We start from the raw sequence: 16,461 nt of genomic DNA, 5'->3' as shown, positions 1-16,461 counted from the left end.
GATATGGGGCTTGTTGCCCATACTGAGTTACAAATCAGGCCAACTTTTGGTTTTCAAAGCCTACAGCATTCTTGACTCAAATCCTGTGATGTTACTCTAGCTTCCTTTCTAACCACTTACTGCCGAATAAGTTGCGACCAACTACAGTGTTTAAAAAAAGTTTCTTATTCTTGTTCAAAGACCCTTGTGTTTCAGCTATCATTTTTAAAGAATTGTGACAAAAATTCTAATTTAATATAAAGAGTGAGGTTTTGAAGAGGGAGTAGCCCCCCGCATATATGTAATAAATCCTGTTCGTATTAAATTTTAGTGCTGCTCCTTACTTTCAGTTGAAGAAAGTTATTTTTTTAATTTGATTTCCGATAGTTTTTCAAATTATGCCCAGGCTTAACCAAGATACATGTGGGCTACCAGCCCAATAAAAACAACTCAGCTGTTGTAAACAGCACATCTGCCGTTTATGGCGGCAAAGATGAGACAATGGCTGACCTGACATGGACGAAACAGTCAAACAGGAGCCTGAAGCATCTGAGGCAAAAGAACTATTTTTTTTGTTTTTTTTTCACTTAATTTTCTGATTGTTTTTTAAATCATGACCAGGCTTAGTCAAGATATAATTTAATCTACCGATTAAATCTACGATTTCTTGCTGGTTAAATGTATGTGTCAGTAAATGTAAATTGGTTGGCAGCTTCGAGCTTTTACAGTTTTGTGCTTAAAAATTCGAATATTGGATCGTAAATAAAATTTTGGTTGTTGAATAAGTTCTTAATAATATTTTTACTAAATAAATTCGGTTGAACGGAGACGAATATTATTGTTCATATGGGTGGAAATTCTACGCGACTTTGGTCTTCTACGTGGCTGTAGCCATCGCGACCTCTACAATAGTGTTTTTTGATGTTTAAATACCGTGTCTACGTGTGTTTAAATACATTTAAACATTTTATGTTTGAAAAGAGGAACTTGCATGGGCGTACTTCGGGGAGGGGGGCATTGGATCCAGCGTTGCAATGGCTTGGGATTAGTATTTGGTTTTCTGTATCTGTTATCCGTTTTGGTGTGTTTTTACACGTTAAGAAATTGTCTCGAATCGTGACAGTTATTTTCTTAGCGCTAATATAACTTCAGCTTCCCCATCCCGCCATAGAATCGGATGCTCCCCGCCCCCCCCCCGAAACACAAGATGTTTCGCAGAGCCAAGGTAATATTACAATTCAAAATCGGTGAAATCGGAGAAATCCAAGTGGTAGTAATTGTCACTCCTCATCGCCCAAGAATTTCTTGCTAAGACTCATGATGCCCTGCCTCACCTTTTCTACCCCTGTGCTGGTAGGCATGTGAATGCAATATTTATACCACATAGAAAAAGACAGTAGGAATAAGAGTGATACTATTATCTACCCCCCAATAGCAATAATAAAGGCGTAGACCAAAAATATTCCAGGAAATTAAGAAGGATTAGATATCAGTTTCTTTAATGGACGCTAAAGTGCGAATTCGGCCCATTTGGGTTTGTGATAGCCGTTTTTCAGTAATAAATTTCATCTTATCCCCCTCCTTCCCCAAAATTCATTTTACGTTTATATGAGGGTCCAATGATAGTTAGAATAGTTGGGCATTAAAGCGCACTTTTTGGTACCTGTCCATCTGTCCCTCGCCACTCTTTTATATAGCTGATGCGTACTTATGCATCACTTTGTATATTTTTTAAGAAATGTGAGGCAAATTAGTTTAGTTAAATGAAGCTTTAAAATAAATATAAGAAACTTTTTGTGTAATAAGAAGGTAGGCTTTTGCCTACAGCACCCTTTCTAGGCTTAGTCCGAATGAGGATTGGACTCATATTTAGGATTGCCCTGGACTAGATATTAAAAAAGTAATATAAATTTTGTTGTAATCAAAGTAAAGTGCAGTATTAAAACTTAGAACGAATGAATGTTATCCTACATCCGAGGATGCCCTCTACCCATCCATCCACCGATCCTTATGCCAAACATTGACCAAGAACGACGGCATTAAAAATATGAGATTTTTTCACAATTTTTCAGGTATGAAGGGGCTTGTTTATTGATATAAGCATTAAAAATTTTCCGTTCACTTGTTTAGAAAAGGCGGAGTTGTTGTTGTCATTTGTTTGCAATTCAGATAAGAGCACTTATATAGCAAGCGTCTTACTTGATTCTGTGATAAAAAAAAAAATGAGGTGTAATAAATCTTTTAAACTTAATTTTCAGCATATATTCTTTAAAAAAAGTAGATTCAAGTTTATTTTTGACTTTAAATCAGATTTGGATATAAAATTTGATATACGAACAGGTATAACATTTAATTTAACGACACACTTATCTTTCCGTAAAATGTTTAATGAACCGTTAGAAGCCTTAACTTTAATTTCACCTTTAAATTATCGTTTTACTTTACCTTTCTATAGACTTTGGGGCTTACCTCGCATCATATCTAACGGATTGTGTTTTTTTAACATTTGTCTAAACTTACCAAGTAACTTACAAGTAAACACAACTCTTAATTCTGCTTCTTTGAGTATTACTATACTTAATAATGTACAATCATGCTTGTCTTATAATTTACTGTCAATTGTTGAATGTTTTCAATTTCCTGTCGAAGTTGATATAAAAAAAAAATTGAGAAATATATAACATTAACCAAAATCTTTTTAAAATGTTTTCATATTTAATAATGGAAAGATACTCTATAGTGTTGTCTTATGAATTATTTGAAATTCCCTAAAAGTATGTAAATTCCCTCATTTTCATGTCCATTTCTGACTTATTATATCTTGATTCAATTCAAAGTATACAAATATTAAATTTGAATAAAAATAATTAATAAGAATCAAGCAGAGGATTAGTGGCTACAGTGGCCAACTAGAAAGTTGGTTACTAGTTTCTTACTCGCTTGTACTAGTTACAAGTAACTGTTGACTAGCATTAACGAGTAAAAGAAACTGGCGATACCTCTATAAAAAAAACGCGCCTGGACCTCTACCTCATGGGTGGTGTGGAAAAGAGGTTGTTTTTAATGTAATTAATCAAAAAAACTTTTTGCACAAAATAAGTTTTTCAAAAATAAAGTAAAGAACTCCATTAAACCAAAAATGAACAAAAATAGAATCAAATAGTCTACCAAGCATACAACTACCACAAATCAGTATTAATAAATAAATGAAACCCAAAGCAAACAGAAATTAAAATAAGTCAAACTCAAACCGAGCAGAAATTAATCTGAGTAGGATTCTAAACCCTATGATTTCTAAGAGCCAGAATATAATTTGTACTTTACGATGCATTGTCAGTTTAATATACATATGCTGATATTTATTCCTTAAAATCTGAATTAATTTTTGATTTGTTAAAGTTATAAAAGTGAAAACATTTAAAAGAATTTTTTTCAGTAAAGTACAAATTATGTTCTGGCTCTTAGAAATAATAGGGTTTAGAACCCTACTCAGATTAATTTCTGTTCGTTTTTAGTTTGACTTATTTTAATTTCTGTTTGTTTTGGGTTTCATTTATTTATTAATACTGATTTGTGGTAGGTGTATGCTTGGTAGACACTATTTAATTCTATTTTTGTTCATTTTTAGTTTAATGGAGTTTTTTACTTTTTTTGAAAAACTTATTTTGTGCAAAAAGTTTTTTTGATTTATTTCTGTTCGTTTTGTACTGACATAGTCTTTTTCAGAGAGAAAGACTGAGCCTCTTCTGTAGTTACACAACCATCCCTTCCATAAAAACCTTTAATACACCCTGGGCATAACTTACAACCCTTGCCCCTAATCTCTGGAGTTAATTTTAACCCCAAAAGCCTTGTTATATGATATTTAGACTATTTTGAATATAATGGCAATCTCAAAATTTCTATTAGACGCATTTCGGGACAAAATGACGTGTGTGTAGGGGAGAGAGGGTAGCCGCCCTCTGATCACTTTGACTCTTAAAAAGGGCACTAGAGCGTCTGATTACTAATGCAATGAGCCCCCTTTGAAGTTTATGTGACCACAACTTCTATAAAAACCCTACATGTCCCCAGGGCAAAACTAAAACCCTTGCCCTGAGGGCTGGGGGGATTTGTTATCCTCAAAGACATAATTTCCAGATCTTTCTGATATTCTTAACAAAATGGCAATATCGGAAATTTGATTGGAACAGTTTGAGGAAATGATAGGCGTGAAGGGAGGCATTTGCCCTCTGATCACTTTCGACTAATAAAAAAGGCACTACTTCTGCTCAATTTCCAATCAAATGAGCCCTTTTTGAAGATTTTACGACAAAAATTTCTATAAAAACGTTAAATACCTCAAAGGCATAATTTATGACCCTTGTCCTGAGGGCTATAGGGGGAGGGTTGTCATTCTCAAAGGCATAATTTCCAGACCTTTCAACTACGTTGAACAAAAGGGCTATCTGAAAATTTTCATTGGACGTGTTTGGTGAAATGGTGAGCGTGAGAGCGGGGTTAGTTACCCTCCAATCACTTTCGACTATTAAAAAGGGCAAAAGCCCTCTCAATTTCCAATTGAATGAGCCCCTTTTGCATTTTCTACGACAACACTATCTATAAAAACTTATATGCCCCAGGGCATAACTTAAAACCTCTGCCCTGGAGGATCTTGGGGGTTTTTCAGGGCATAACTTACAACCCTTGCCCTGAATACTGTCGGGGGGAGGGCTGTCATCCTCAAAGACCTAGTATACAGAACTTTCAAGTACGTTGAACAAAATGAATATCTCAAAAGTTTGATTGGATGTGTTTAAAAAAATGGTGGGCAAGAGAGGGGGGTTAGTTGTTCTTCAATCACCTTCGACTATTCAAAGGGCTCTAGCCTTTTCAATTTCCAATCGAATGAGCCCTTTTTGAAGCTTCTACGACATTTCCTTCTATAAAAACTTCATATGCCAACAGGGCATAACTTACAACCCTTGCCCTGAGGGCTGTGGGGGGGGGGGAGGGTTGCCATCCTCAAAGACCTAAATTCCAGAATTTTCAACTGCGTTGAAAAAATGGCTATCTCAAAATTTTGATTGTATGTGTTTGGGGAAATGGTGGGCGTGAGAGGGGTTTAGTTGCCCTCCAATTACTTTCGACTATTAAAAAGGGCATTAGTCATTTCAAATTTCCAATCGAATAAACTCTTTTTGAAGTTTCTACGACAGCGCTTTCCATAGGACCCTTATATGCCCCCAGGGGCATAACTTACAACCCTTGCCCTGAGGGAGGTGGGGGGGGGGGGGATGTATACCTTAAAGACCTAATTTCCAAAACTTTCAAATACGTTTAAGAAAATGGCTATTTCAAAATTTTGATTGGATGTTTTGGGGAAAAGGTGGGCGTGATAGGGGGTTAGTTGCCGTCCAGTCACTTTCGACTATTAAAAAGAGCACTAGTCCTTTGAATTTCCAATCAAATGAGTCCTTTTTGATGTTTCTATGACAAAGCTTTCAATAAAAACCTTATATACCCCCAGGGCATAACTTAGAACTCTTGCCCCGAAGACTGTGGGGGGATTTTCCCGCTCAAAGATTTTTTTGTTTTTTTTTTTTTTTTTTGTTTTTTTTTTTTAAGATTAAGAGAAATTATTTTATTTCCTTATTCATGTTGAATGATTTTTCTTTATTGAATAAATTTATGCGGAATCCACTCCGTATTGAAGATCATTTAGAGGCTCAAATTGGAAGTGATGATTTGCCTATTATTAATTCAAAACCTCTTCGTGAGAGTTTTTATATATTGCCGTCGCAAGTTAGTGGAGACATGTCGCTGTGTCTTTGCACGTGGAATTGCCACCTTACTACGGGGTATTTAGATTTTCTGCAGATGATTGAGATATCTTCCTCAAAATTTGATATAATGGGTATTTGTGAAACTTTTTTGAGTTCTGACCAATATCTCTCGGCTTTTTCTTTTCTAGGATATGATTTTGAGGTAGGGAACCGATCAACTATGAACCGAGGAGGCCTGGGATTTTCGATTAAGAAAAATATGAAGTATATGGTGAGGGAGGATTTGGGTGTATGGATAGAAGGTAAGATTGAAAGTTTTTGTTTAGAATTAGAAATTCAGAAAAGGAAAGTTTTAATTAGTTTGGTGTATAAGCCGCTCAGTGCACGCCTGGATGAGTTTGTAGCAGGTTTTAATGTGTTGATGATGTGGGTTTTGTCTACAAGTATGGATTTTTTTTGTATGGGTGATTTTAACTATAATCTTTTAGATCTTTCAGTTGATAATTTTGATTTTTTTAATTATATGATTTCAAGTGACCTTTACCCTTTAACTTGTGTACCTACCCGAATCTCTACTCATTCTGCGACCTTAATTGATAACGTTTTATTGGGACCTAGATATTTTAGTCAAAGCTATTCAGATGTGATAGTATATCCAGGCTCAGATCATCTTCCGGTAATTGCTCATGTGACGTGTCTTAGAAAACGACGTATCCCGGCTAAAAAAATACTGACAAGTGAGTTGAAACAGCAAAATCTGAATAACTTTGCCGAGGTGTTGAGCTGTATCAAGTGGGACTTAGTCCTGGAGATTTCTGGTGATTCTTCTCTAGCGTACAATCAGTTCATGTATATATTCCAACCGATTTTTGAGAAAACATGCCTTGCGATTGACAAAACAAAAGAGGGACAATCCCCACAAGCCGTGTATTAAGGAGGCATTAATAGGCATTATAAAAAAAAAGGAACTTGTTATATGAGGAATATCTTAATAGTCAGGATGACGCAGATTTTGCAGAGTTCAAGCGAGTGAGAAATAAGGTGACCAGTATGAGAAGACAAGCAAAGAAGAAGTATTTTCAAAAAATGTTTTCTGATAGAAAGAGAGATACCAAAGCCACATGGCAAGTTATTAATAGGTTTATGGGAAATCAGAAAAGTAGTCAGTCGCCTTGCATTGATATAAACGGAAGTTATGTGAGGGATAAAAATGTGGTCGCGAATCATTTTGGCCAGTTTTATTCTCAGGTTGGCTCGTCTGTTCAAGAGAGTGTAATGTGGGACAGGGGAAATTTTATTAGCGAGGAATTCGTGGACTATCGTGGAGATACTGTTGAGTTCCAGTTTGAAAAGTGTACAAGTGATGAAGTGATTAAAATAGTGAAAAATATAAAATCGAATTCTGCTGGGATAGTTGGCGTGAATCTGAGAACTTTTAAAGCTGTGTTAATGTATATACTACCATGTATTCTCCATATTATTAATTTATCTATGGAAACGGGGACCTTTCCAGAAGCGTTGAAGCAAGCTAAAGTTATCCCGCTTTACAAAGGGCGTGCCAGGTCAGATGCCGGTAACTGGAGACCAATATCGATACTGCCTTTATTGTCAAAAATTTTGGAAAAAGTGATTCATCGCCGTCTATATGACCATCTCACGAAACGTAGCCTACTCAGTGATACTCAATTCGGGTTTCTAAAAGGTCATTCCTCTAGTTGTGCTGCCATTCATCTTGTGGATTTTGTAAATAATGGTTTAGTAAAAGGTGAAATACCCCAAACAGTATTTTTTTGATTTTAGGAAAGCATTTCACACGGTAGATTTTAAAATTTTATTGCAAAGATTAGAATGCTTAGGTGTTAAAGGAGTTAGTTTGAAGTGGTTTGAAAGTTATTTGTACGGGAGGTTTATTAAAGTGATGATTGATGATGCTTTTTCTTCCCCTTATCAAGTGTCGTGTGGTGTGCCACAGGGATCGGTCCTTGGTCCACTTCTGTATCTGGTTTATGTGGATAGCATGAGGTTTTATATTCCAGATTGTTGCTTAAGGTCATTCGCTGATGACACTGCAGTTACGTTTTCTAGTCGTTGTTTGGATAGTCTTGTGTTGAAAGTGAATTGTGTTCTGAGAAATTTCCATGTTTTTACTAGTTTGAGTTTGTTATCAGTTAATGTTATAAAGACTAATTTTATTGTATATTCGAGAATAGGTAAGCTCAGTGATAGTGACGGTAGAATTCTGTTTAATATTAAGCTATTAGTTCAACTTCGAGAAATCCGGCTCTTTCGGTTTTACATTGATTTTATTTTGTCATGGAAACATCACAGTGATATTGTTGCCGCAAAGGCTGCACGTGGCCATGGAGCGATTCGTCGTTTTTAAAATTTCTTCCCTCAGAGAGTTTTATTGCTTTTATACCATGCTTTGATCCACCCATATGCTTCGTATGGCTGTATGTTATGGGTAAGTAATTTTTATGTGAATTATAAGCATGTTCAGGCTCTTTAAAATACAACTATGCGTCTCATTGGTGGGTAAGTTGAAGGTGTAAAGAACACTGCAGCTTGTTTCATCAAGTTGCAAGTGTTGAATGTAGGACAGCTACGAGACTACCAAATAGGAATTTTTGCTTATCAATACTGGAATGATGTTAGTCCAGAGCTTTTTCGTGAGTATTTTAATGACAATAGGTCTTTGCACCATTATGAAACTCGTCATGCTAGTGATTTCATTGTTCCGAATAGAAGTGGAACCAGGGCCGGCTTCCATACTAGATTTTCAGGACCTAATGTGTGGAACTCTATTCCGGAGAGCATTCGGGCGGCCGAGCACCTGGGGCTATTTAAAAATAAATTGAAAAAATATTTGTTAGGTCAAGGTTCATAGTTTTTTTTTTTTTTTTTTTATTATTATTATTATTATTATTTATCTTTATTATTATTATTATTAAATGAATTGATGAGAGATTGATTGATTTTTTTTTGTTGTTTTGTAGTGTTTGTATGTAATTTGTGTGTGTTGTTTTTTAGTATATGTACCCGCCCAGTCGCAAGTGCTTTTTGGTATCTTTCTTGGGGCGGGTATTGGCATATTTGTTAAATGTATTTTGATGTTAAATAAAATGAATTGAACTGAATTGAACTTTGAACAAATACCTATCTCAAAATTTTGATTGGATGTGTTTGGGGAAATGAGGGGCGTGGAAGGGGTGTTAGTTGCCTTCCAATCACTTTCGACTATTAAAAAGGGCACTTTTCATTTCAATTTCCAATCGATTGAACCAGTTTTGAAGGTTCTGTAACAATACTTTCTATGAAAATTTTATATGCCCCCAGGACATAACTTGCAGCCCTTGCCCTGGGGACTGTGGGAAGGGGGTTATCATCCTCAAAAACACAAGTTTCAAAAATTTCAACTGCGCTGAACAAAACGGCTATCTCAGAACTTTGATTGAATATGTTTGGGGATAAGGCGGGCGTGAGAGGGGGTTAGTTGCTTTCCAGTCACCTTCAACTATGAAAAAGACACTAGCCCTTTGAATTTCCAATCGAATTTGCTCTTTTTGAAGTTTCTACGACAACACTTTCTAAAAAATCTTATGTGCCCCCAGGGCATAACTTACAACCCCTGCCCAAAGGGTTGTGGGGGAGTGTCCTCCTCAAAAACATAATTTCCGTCTGGAAATCAACTACGCTGAACAAAAGGGAGGTGTACAAATTTCTCCTGAATTTCATTGGGGAACTTGTGGTATGGATGTTAATTGTCTCCTGATCTATGCCGGCTATTCTAAAGGATATTACGCTCTCGAATTTCCAATCGAATAAGCCCTTTTTCAAGTTTCTACGACAACTCCTTCAATAATAAAAAATAAATAAAAAAAGTACATTGTGCCAACATCGTTCTTTACTTAGTCAGCGCTATTGCGCTGCCTATGATGTATGTGCGTATAAAATGAATGGATTTTTTGGATTCTCACTAAAATCGGGCCTTCAGTACCCGGGACGTGCACTTTTAAGATTTAAACTCGGTGTAGCAGCTTGCTAATTTTGGGACCCAAAGGTATCTAAACTCTGGATATCGGTTTGGTGATCCTGGCCCCATTTGAAAACTCTAAGTATATATAGCATCTCTCCATGTATCAAACAGTTGTGGTAACGAACTGTAAGGACCGAATTGGACCAAAAGTAACCGAAACTCGAGAATAAGGAAATTTAATGTCAACTAATAAATAAAAAATGACATTTTTTATGCTGATTGGAAGTATACAAAATTTTTAAGGTTTACAGCTGCCCATTAAAATTTACGACCAGGAGAAAAGTTGCCTGATTTTCGAAAAATCTTGATTCTGTCCCAAAAACAACCAAGTGTCTATTTATGTTAATTTTCGAGATAGCCAATCGATTTAAAAGTATAAAAAATATTGAGATTCCATATAATGTAATATGTAATATAATATATTACAATATATAATATATTATATATAATATATAATATAATATATATTGAGCTTCCAGCTGCAGAGAAGGTATTGCTACTGGGTGACACTCTCGTCAGTGAAAAGTCACGTAGTCCTTACAAGACAAATTGTTAATGTGGACATTATTTAATGCTAGATTTAACTCAGTTAGTTCAAATGATTTTTCATGAAATTATGTTTAGTGATGTTTAATTGCGCATCAGGTAGTATAAAGGTGGGTAGGTCATTATGTAAGTGGGGAGGGGGGATACCAGACGTCTCAAAGAGCACATTTCAATGCCCAAATTCTCTAATCCTCCACAGCCTTCAGGTAAATATAGGAAAGGGACTAGAGCGGGGGGATAGGAATTAATCTAACCTCTCGCTTCATTTGGATTAAGCCTATAGATAAGGGTGGTGTAGGCGAATTCCTGCCTTCTTATTACACAAAATGTTTCTTATATTCATTTTAAAGAATCATTTAACTAAACTGATTTGCCTCACATTCTTAAAAAAAATATATAAAGTTATGAATAAGTACGCATCAGTTATATGAAGGAGTGGCGAGGGACAGATGCCCAGGTGCCAAAGAGTGCGGTTTAATGCCAAAATATTCTAAATATCATTGGACCTTCATATAAACGTAGAACGAATTTTGGAAAAGGAGGGGGGATAAGATAAAATTTATTATTGAAAAACGGCTATCACAAACCCAAATGGGCCGAATTCGCACTTTAGCGTCCATTAAAGAAATTAATATCTAATCCTTCTTAATTTCCTGGAATATTTTTGGTCTATGTCTTTATTATTGCTATTGGGGGTATGGATAATAGTATCACTCTCGTTCCTTCAGTCCTTTTCTATGTGGTATAAATATTGCATTAACATGCCTACCGGCACAGGGGTGGAAAAGGTGTCGAAACAGCCCCCTTGGGCCCTAAGGCAGGCGATGTAAGTTATGCCCTGTGAGCATATAAGGCTTTTATGGAAGGGATGCTCGTATAAACTTCAAAGAGGGCTCATTTGATTGAAAATTGAAAGTTCCAGTTCATCCTTTAAGAGTCAAAAGAGATTAGAGGGCAAATAGCCCCTTCCCCCCTCCACGCCCTTTTCTCCTCAAACCCTTCCGATAAGAACTTTGAAATAGCCATTTTTTTAAAATAGTTCAAAGATCATGTAACAAAAATTCCGGGAAGGACAAAGCCCCCCAGGGCCCGATGGCAGGCGTTGTAAGTTATGCCCTCGGGGAATATATTGTTCTTATGGAAGAGATGCTCGTAAAAACTTCATAGAGGGCTCATTTGATTGGAAATTGAAAGTTCTAGTTCAGTTTTTGAGAGTCAAAAGAGACTGGAGGGCAACAAGTCCCCACCCACGCCCCCTTTTCCCCGAATGCATCCGATAAAAATTTTGAGATAGCCATTAAGTTAAAAATTGTTCAAAAGTCAGATAACAAAAACTCAGGTGCCAACACAACCCCCAGGGCCTAGGGGTAGGCATTGTAAGTTATGCCCTTGGGCATGTATAATTCTTATGGAAGGCATGCTCGTATAAACTTCAGAGAGGACTCAGTTGATTGGAAATAGAAAATTTCAGTGCAATTTTTAATAGTTAAAAGATATCTGCGGGAAAATCGCCCCCCCCCCCCCATTCCTTCTTTTTCCAATCCCATTTGTTGAAAATTTTGAGACAGATATTTTGTTAAAAATATTTCAAAGGTCAGATAAGAAAAACTCCTGTAGTTTGTCAATACAACCCCCCAGGGCCCGGGGGAAGGCTTTCTAAGTTATACCCTAAAGGCATGTATGGTTCTTATGAAAGAAATACTCGTATACAATTCATAGAGGATTCATTTCAATGGAAATTGAAAGTTCTAGTTCAATTTTTAAGAGTCATGAGATTTAAGGGCAACTAGGCCCCTGCGCCCTTTTTTCCCAAAACCATCCACTACAAATTTTAAGATAGCCATTTTTTAAAAATTTTTCAAAAATTACATAACAGAAACTCGGGTGTCAACACAACCCCCCACGACGCGGGGGTAGGTGTTGTCCTAGGGGCGTATATGGCTCTTATGAAAGGGATGCTCGTATAAACTTCGGAGAGGGCTCATTTGCTTAGAAATTGAAAGTTCTAGTTCACTTTTCAAGAGTCAAAAGATATCCGAGGACAACTAGCCCCCCACCCGCACACTTTTTCCCCAAACCCATCCGATACAAATTTTGAGATAGCCATTTTTTTTAAATAACTCAAAGGTTAGATAACAAAAACTCCAGTGTCGACAAAACTCCCCAGGACCCGAGGGGCAGGCATTGTAAGCTATGTCCTGGGGCCGTATATGGTCCTTATGAAAAGGATGCTCGTATAAAGTTCAGATAGGCCTCATTTGAATGGAAATTAAAAGTTCTAGTTCATTTTTTCAGAGTTAAAAGAGATGGGAGGGCAATCAGCCCCACCCGCCCTTCTTGCCTTTGGGTGTATCGGATGGATAAACCCATCCGCTAAAAATTTGAGGTGACTATCTTGTTAAAAAATAGTTCAAACATCAGATATTAAAACTCCGGGGCCGACACAACCCCCCAGGGCCCAGGGATAGGCGTTTTAAGTTATACTCTGGGGGTATACATGGTTCTTATAGAAGGGATGCTCGTATAAACTTCAGAGAGGGCTCATTTGATTGAAAATAGACAGTTCTAGTTCACTTTTAAAGAGTAAAAAAAGACCCCCGCGCCCTTTTTTCCTCAAACCCATCCCACAAATATTTTGAGATAGCCATTTTGTTAAAAATAGTTCAAACATCAGATAATAGAAATCCCGAGGTTTGCAAAAATCTATTTTTTCACTCCGATAGTGTTACTTTGATACCAGTTTTGACACTTTGATGAAGATTTGATTTTTTTTTTAAGTTTGATTTTGAAATAAGGAACGTTTAAAAACTTGAAACTTTTTGAAATAAAAAACGAACAAAAATTAATTAAAAAAAAACTTTCCTAAAAATAAGTTTTTCAAAGAAAAGTAAAGGCCATTTTAAACTTAAGCTCAACAGATACAAATACCTTTTAAAATAGAAACTCAAAACGACCATTAATTACTATTAAAGAATAAATGAAACCCAAAACGAACAGAAATTAAATAAAAAATTATAGCAAAAAACATACAACAAGTAATAATATAAATGAATAAATAGATCTTAAAGCCAGTAATGCTTAAATTGAATATGAAAATCAAGCTTAAAACGAAAAAAAAATTTTTGCTATTGAGGTGTAAATGAAGCTTAAAACAAAAAGAAATTAAATAAACAATTATGCAAACAAAGATACAATAAATATTAATGTAAATGAATCAATAAATCTCAAAACGTGTGAAACTTAAAATTGAAAATGCAAATCAAGCTTGAAACGAACAAAAACCACTACAAACAAGAGTTTGGATATCGACTCCTTCTCTCACTGTATCTAAAACCTACTGCGTCATTGGCGCGTTACTGAAAACGAATTATATTACAAATGTTTTCTCTTGTACTTAATATTGAAAATAAATATTAAAATTACAGTAAAATTTTGAACAGATGAGCTTTCAGCAATTAATATCGTTATACATCAAATATACAGTTTAATTTATTAGTTCTTTTCAAGGTTGGTCAAGACAAATATAGTTTCACTACAAACAAAATTTGGATACTGCCCCCTTCTTTAATTGTAAAAACCTTAAGCCTTCTGCGTCATTGGCGCTTCACTGAAAACGAATTACTCTTATATTACAAATTTATTCTTTTACAGTTCTTACAGCATTGAAAATGAAAATTACAGTGAAGACAAAATCTTGAACTGATGGATCTTTCAACAATTAATATCATTATATATCTAATATTCAATTTGATTTTCTTTATACTTTCCAAGACTGATCAAGACTCATATTGTTTTCATTTAAGCGCCAATGACGCAGTAGGTTTTAGGCTTTTGCAGTGAGGCGATACCCAAACTCTTGTTTGTAGTTATTTTTATTCGATTCAAACTTGATTTGCATGAGAAAAATAAACACCAACAAAGAAAAAAAATACTAATAAAGGAAAAAAAAATCCGGAGTAATAAACAAACAAACAAAGGAAAGGAAACAAAGCACACTTTAAACAAATTCAAAATATCACTTCACGTGACGAACTACTTAAATGACAAATGAGATAGCGGAGACACGTACAAATGACCCTAAGATCGTTTATACGGACGATGTTCGATTTGGACATTAAATTAAATTAATTCCATTAAATTAAAATTAAATTAATTACAATGCAAACAGACATACAATAGACATTAATGTAAATGAATAAATAAATCTTAAAATGAGTGAAACTTAAATTGAATATGCAAATCACGCTTGAAACGAACAAAAATCACTACAAATAAGAGTTGGGGTATCGCCTCCTTCTCTCACTGTAAAAGTCTAAAACCTACTTCGTCATTGGCACTTTTATGAAAATTAATTTTATTACAAATATTTTCTTTTGTACTTAGGATTGAAAATAAACATTAAAATTACAGAAAAATTTTAAGCTGATAAGCCTTCAGCAGTTAATATCAATATGTATAAAATTTTCAGTATAATTTATTAGCTCTTTCTACACATGTAAATTGCAAGTATAGTTTAACTACAAACAAAAGTTTGGATACTGTCCTCTTCTTCAAATGTAAATAAAAACAAAAGGACTACTCGGTCATAGGCACGTAACTGAAAACGGATTATATTACAAAAGTTTTCTTTTCCAGCTCTTACAGCATTGAAAATAAAAATCAAATTACAGTGAATTAAATTCTTGAACTGATGGATTTTTCAACAATTAATATCAATATTCATTAAATATTCAATTTGATGTTGTTTATATTTTCTGAGACTATTCAAGACACATATATAGTTTTCAGTAAAGCGCCAATGACGCAGTAGGTTTTAGACTTTTACAGTGAGAGAAAGAGCCGATATCCAAACTCTTGTTTGTAGTGATTTTTGTTCGTTTCAAGCTTGATTTGCATATTCAATTTTAAGTTTCACGCGTTTTAAGATTTATTTATTCATTTACATTAATATTTATTGTATTTTTGTTTGCATTGGTTGTTTGTTTTATTTCTTTTGTTTTAAGTTTCATTTACACTTCAATAGCAAAATATTTATTTTTTCGTTTTAAGCTTGATTTTCATATTCAATTTAAGCATTACTCGCATTAAGATCTATTTATTCATTTATATTATTAATTGTTGTATGTTTTTTGCTATGATTGTTTATTTAATTTCTATTCGTTTTGGGTTTCATTTATTCTTTAATAGTAATTTCTGGTCGTTGTGAGTTTGAATTTTAACAAGTACACTGCTGAGCTTAAGTTTAAAATGGCCTTTACTTTTCTTTGAAAAACTTATTTTTCGGAAAGTTTTTTTTTAATTAGTCAAATTAAAAAACAACTTTCTTCAACTGAAAGTAAGGAGCAACAATAAAACTTAAAACAAACAGGATTTATTCCATATATGCGGGGGGCTACTCCCTCTTCAAAACCTCACTCTTTATATTAAATTAGAATTTTTGTCACAATTCTTTAAAAATGATAGCTGAAACACAAGGGTCGTTGAACAAGGATAAGAAACTTTTTTAAAACACCGTAGTTGGTCGCAACTTATTCGGCAGTAAGTGGTTAGAAAGGAAGCTAGAGTAACATCACAGGATTTGAGTCAAGAATGCTACAGCCTTTGAAAACCAAAAGTTGAACTAATTTTTTAACTCGGCAAGGACAACAAGCCTATTTTTTCCCGAAAACGGTTCCATATTTTTTTTCGAGAAAGTTGGCATCTCGAGATATTCTGGCCTAAAAAACGATCTAAATGGGTAAGAAGTTTGAGAAAATTCATAAAGAGCCTTAATTTCGGAAAAAAAAATATTTATGCGAGTTACTTATTCTTTTTTTTATATTTAGATTAGTTCGATTAACATCCCACTGAAGCAATTTTGCTCATTTGTCTAAAATCAATTTTCGGAGCAAATATTTACCGTAAGGGATGCATTTTCCCCCTTTGTATAAAAATAGGTTGACGGTTGTGAGACTGCGTATTTTTGCAAATTCTTCTTTTTTTTAAGAAACGTTTTCGCCAGGTTCTCCTGACACACAGTATATGGAATAACAGGAACAGCTTATCGTCATTTCAATGGCGAAATTAATGTCTAACTGCTGTGCTAAGTGTCAGTCCCAGTCCAGCGGCACCACATAGACTAGTTTTATTAGGGCA

The 16,461-nt window shown here is 34.9% G+C and overlaps 1 long non-coding RNA gene across 1 annotated transcript in view; it reads right to left on the bottom strand.

The window, feature by feature from the left end:
* The window catches only part of LOC148942957 (uncharacterized), a 58,857-nt gene extending 45,224 nt beyond the window's left edge, over positions 1-13,633 (bottom strand). The window contains exon 1 of the long non-coding RNA XR_016143107.1: positions 13,615-13,633. This is a non-coding gene — a long non-coding RNA (uncharacterized LOC148942957). The remainder of the gene's footprint in view (positions 1-13,614) is intronic.
* Between the last annotated feature and the right edge of the window lie 2,828 nt (positions 13,634-16,461).

This window comes from Artemia sp. Qi Xiang Cuo, chromosome 16, assembly GCF_049724085.1.
Source record: "Artemia sp. Qi Xiang Cuo chromosome 16, ASM4972408v1, whole genome shotgun sequence".
Classification (NCBI taxonomy): domain Eukaryota; kingdom Metazoa; phylum Arthropoda; class Branchiopoda; order Anostraca; family Artemiidae; genus Artemia; species Artemia sp. Qi Xiang Cuo.
Note: the sequence above shows the minus strand (reverse complement) of the source record. Positions and strands in the feature narration are given on the sequence as shown.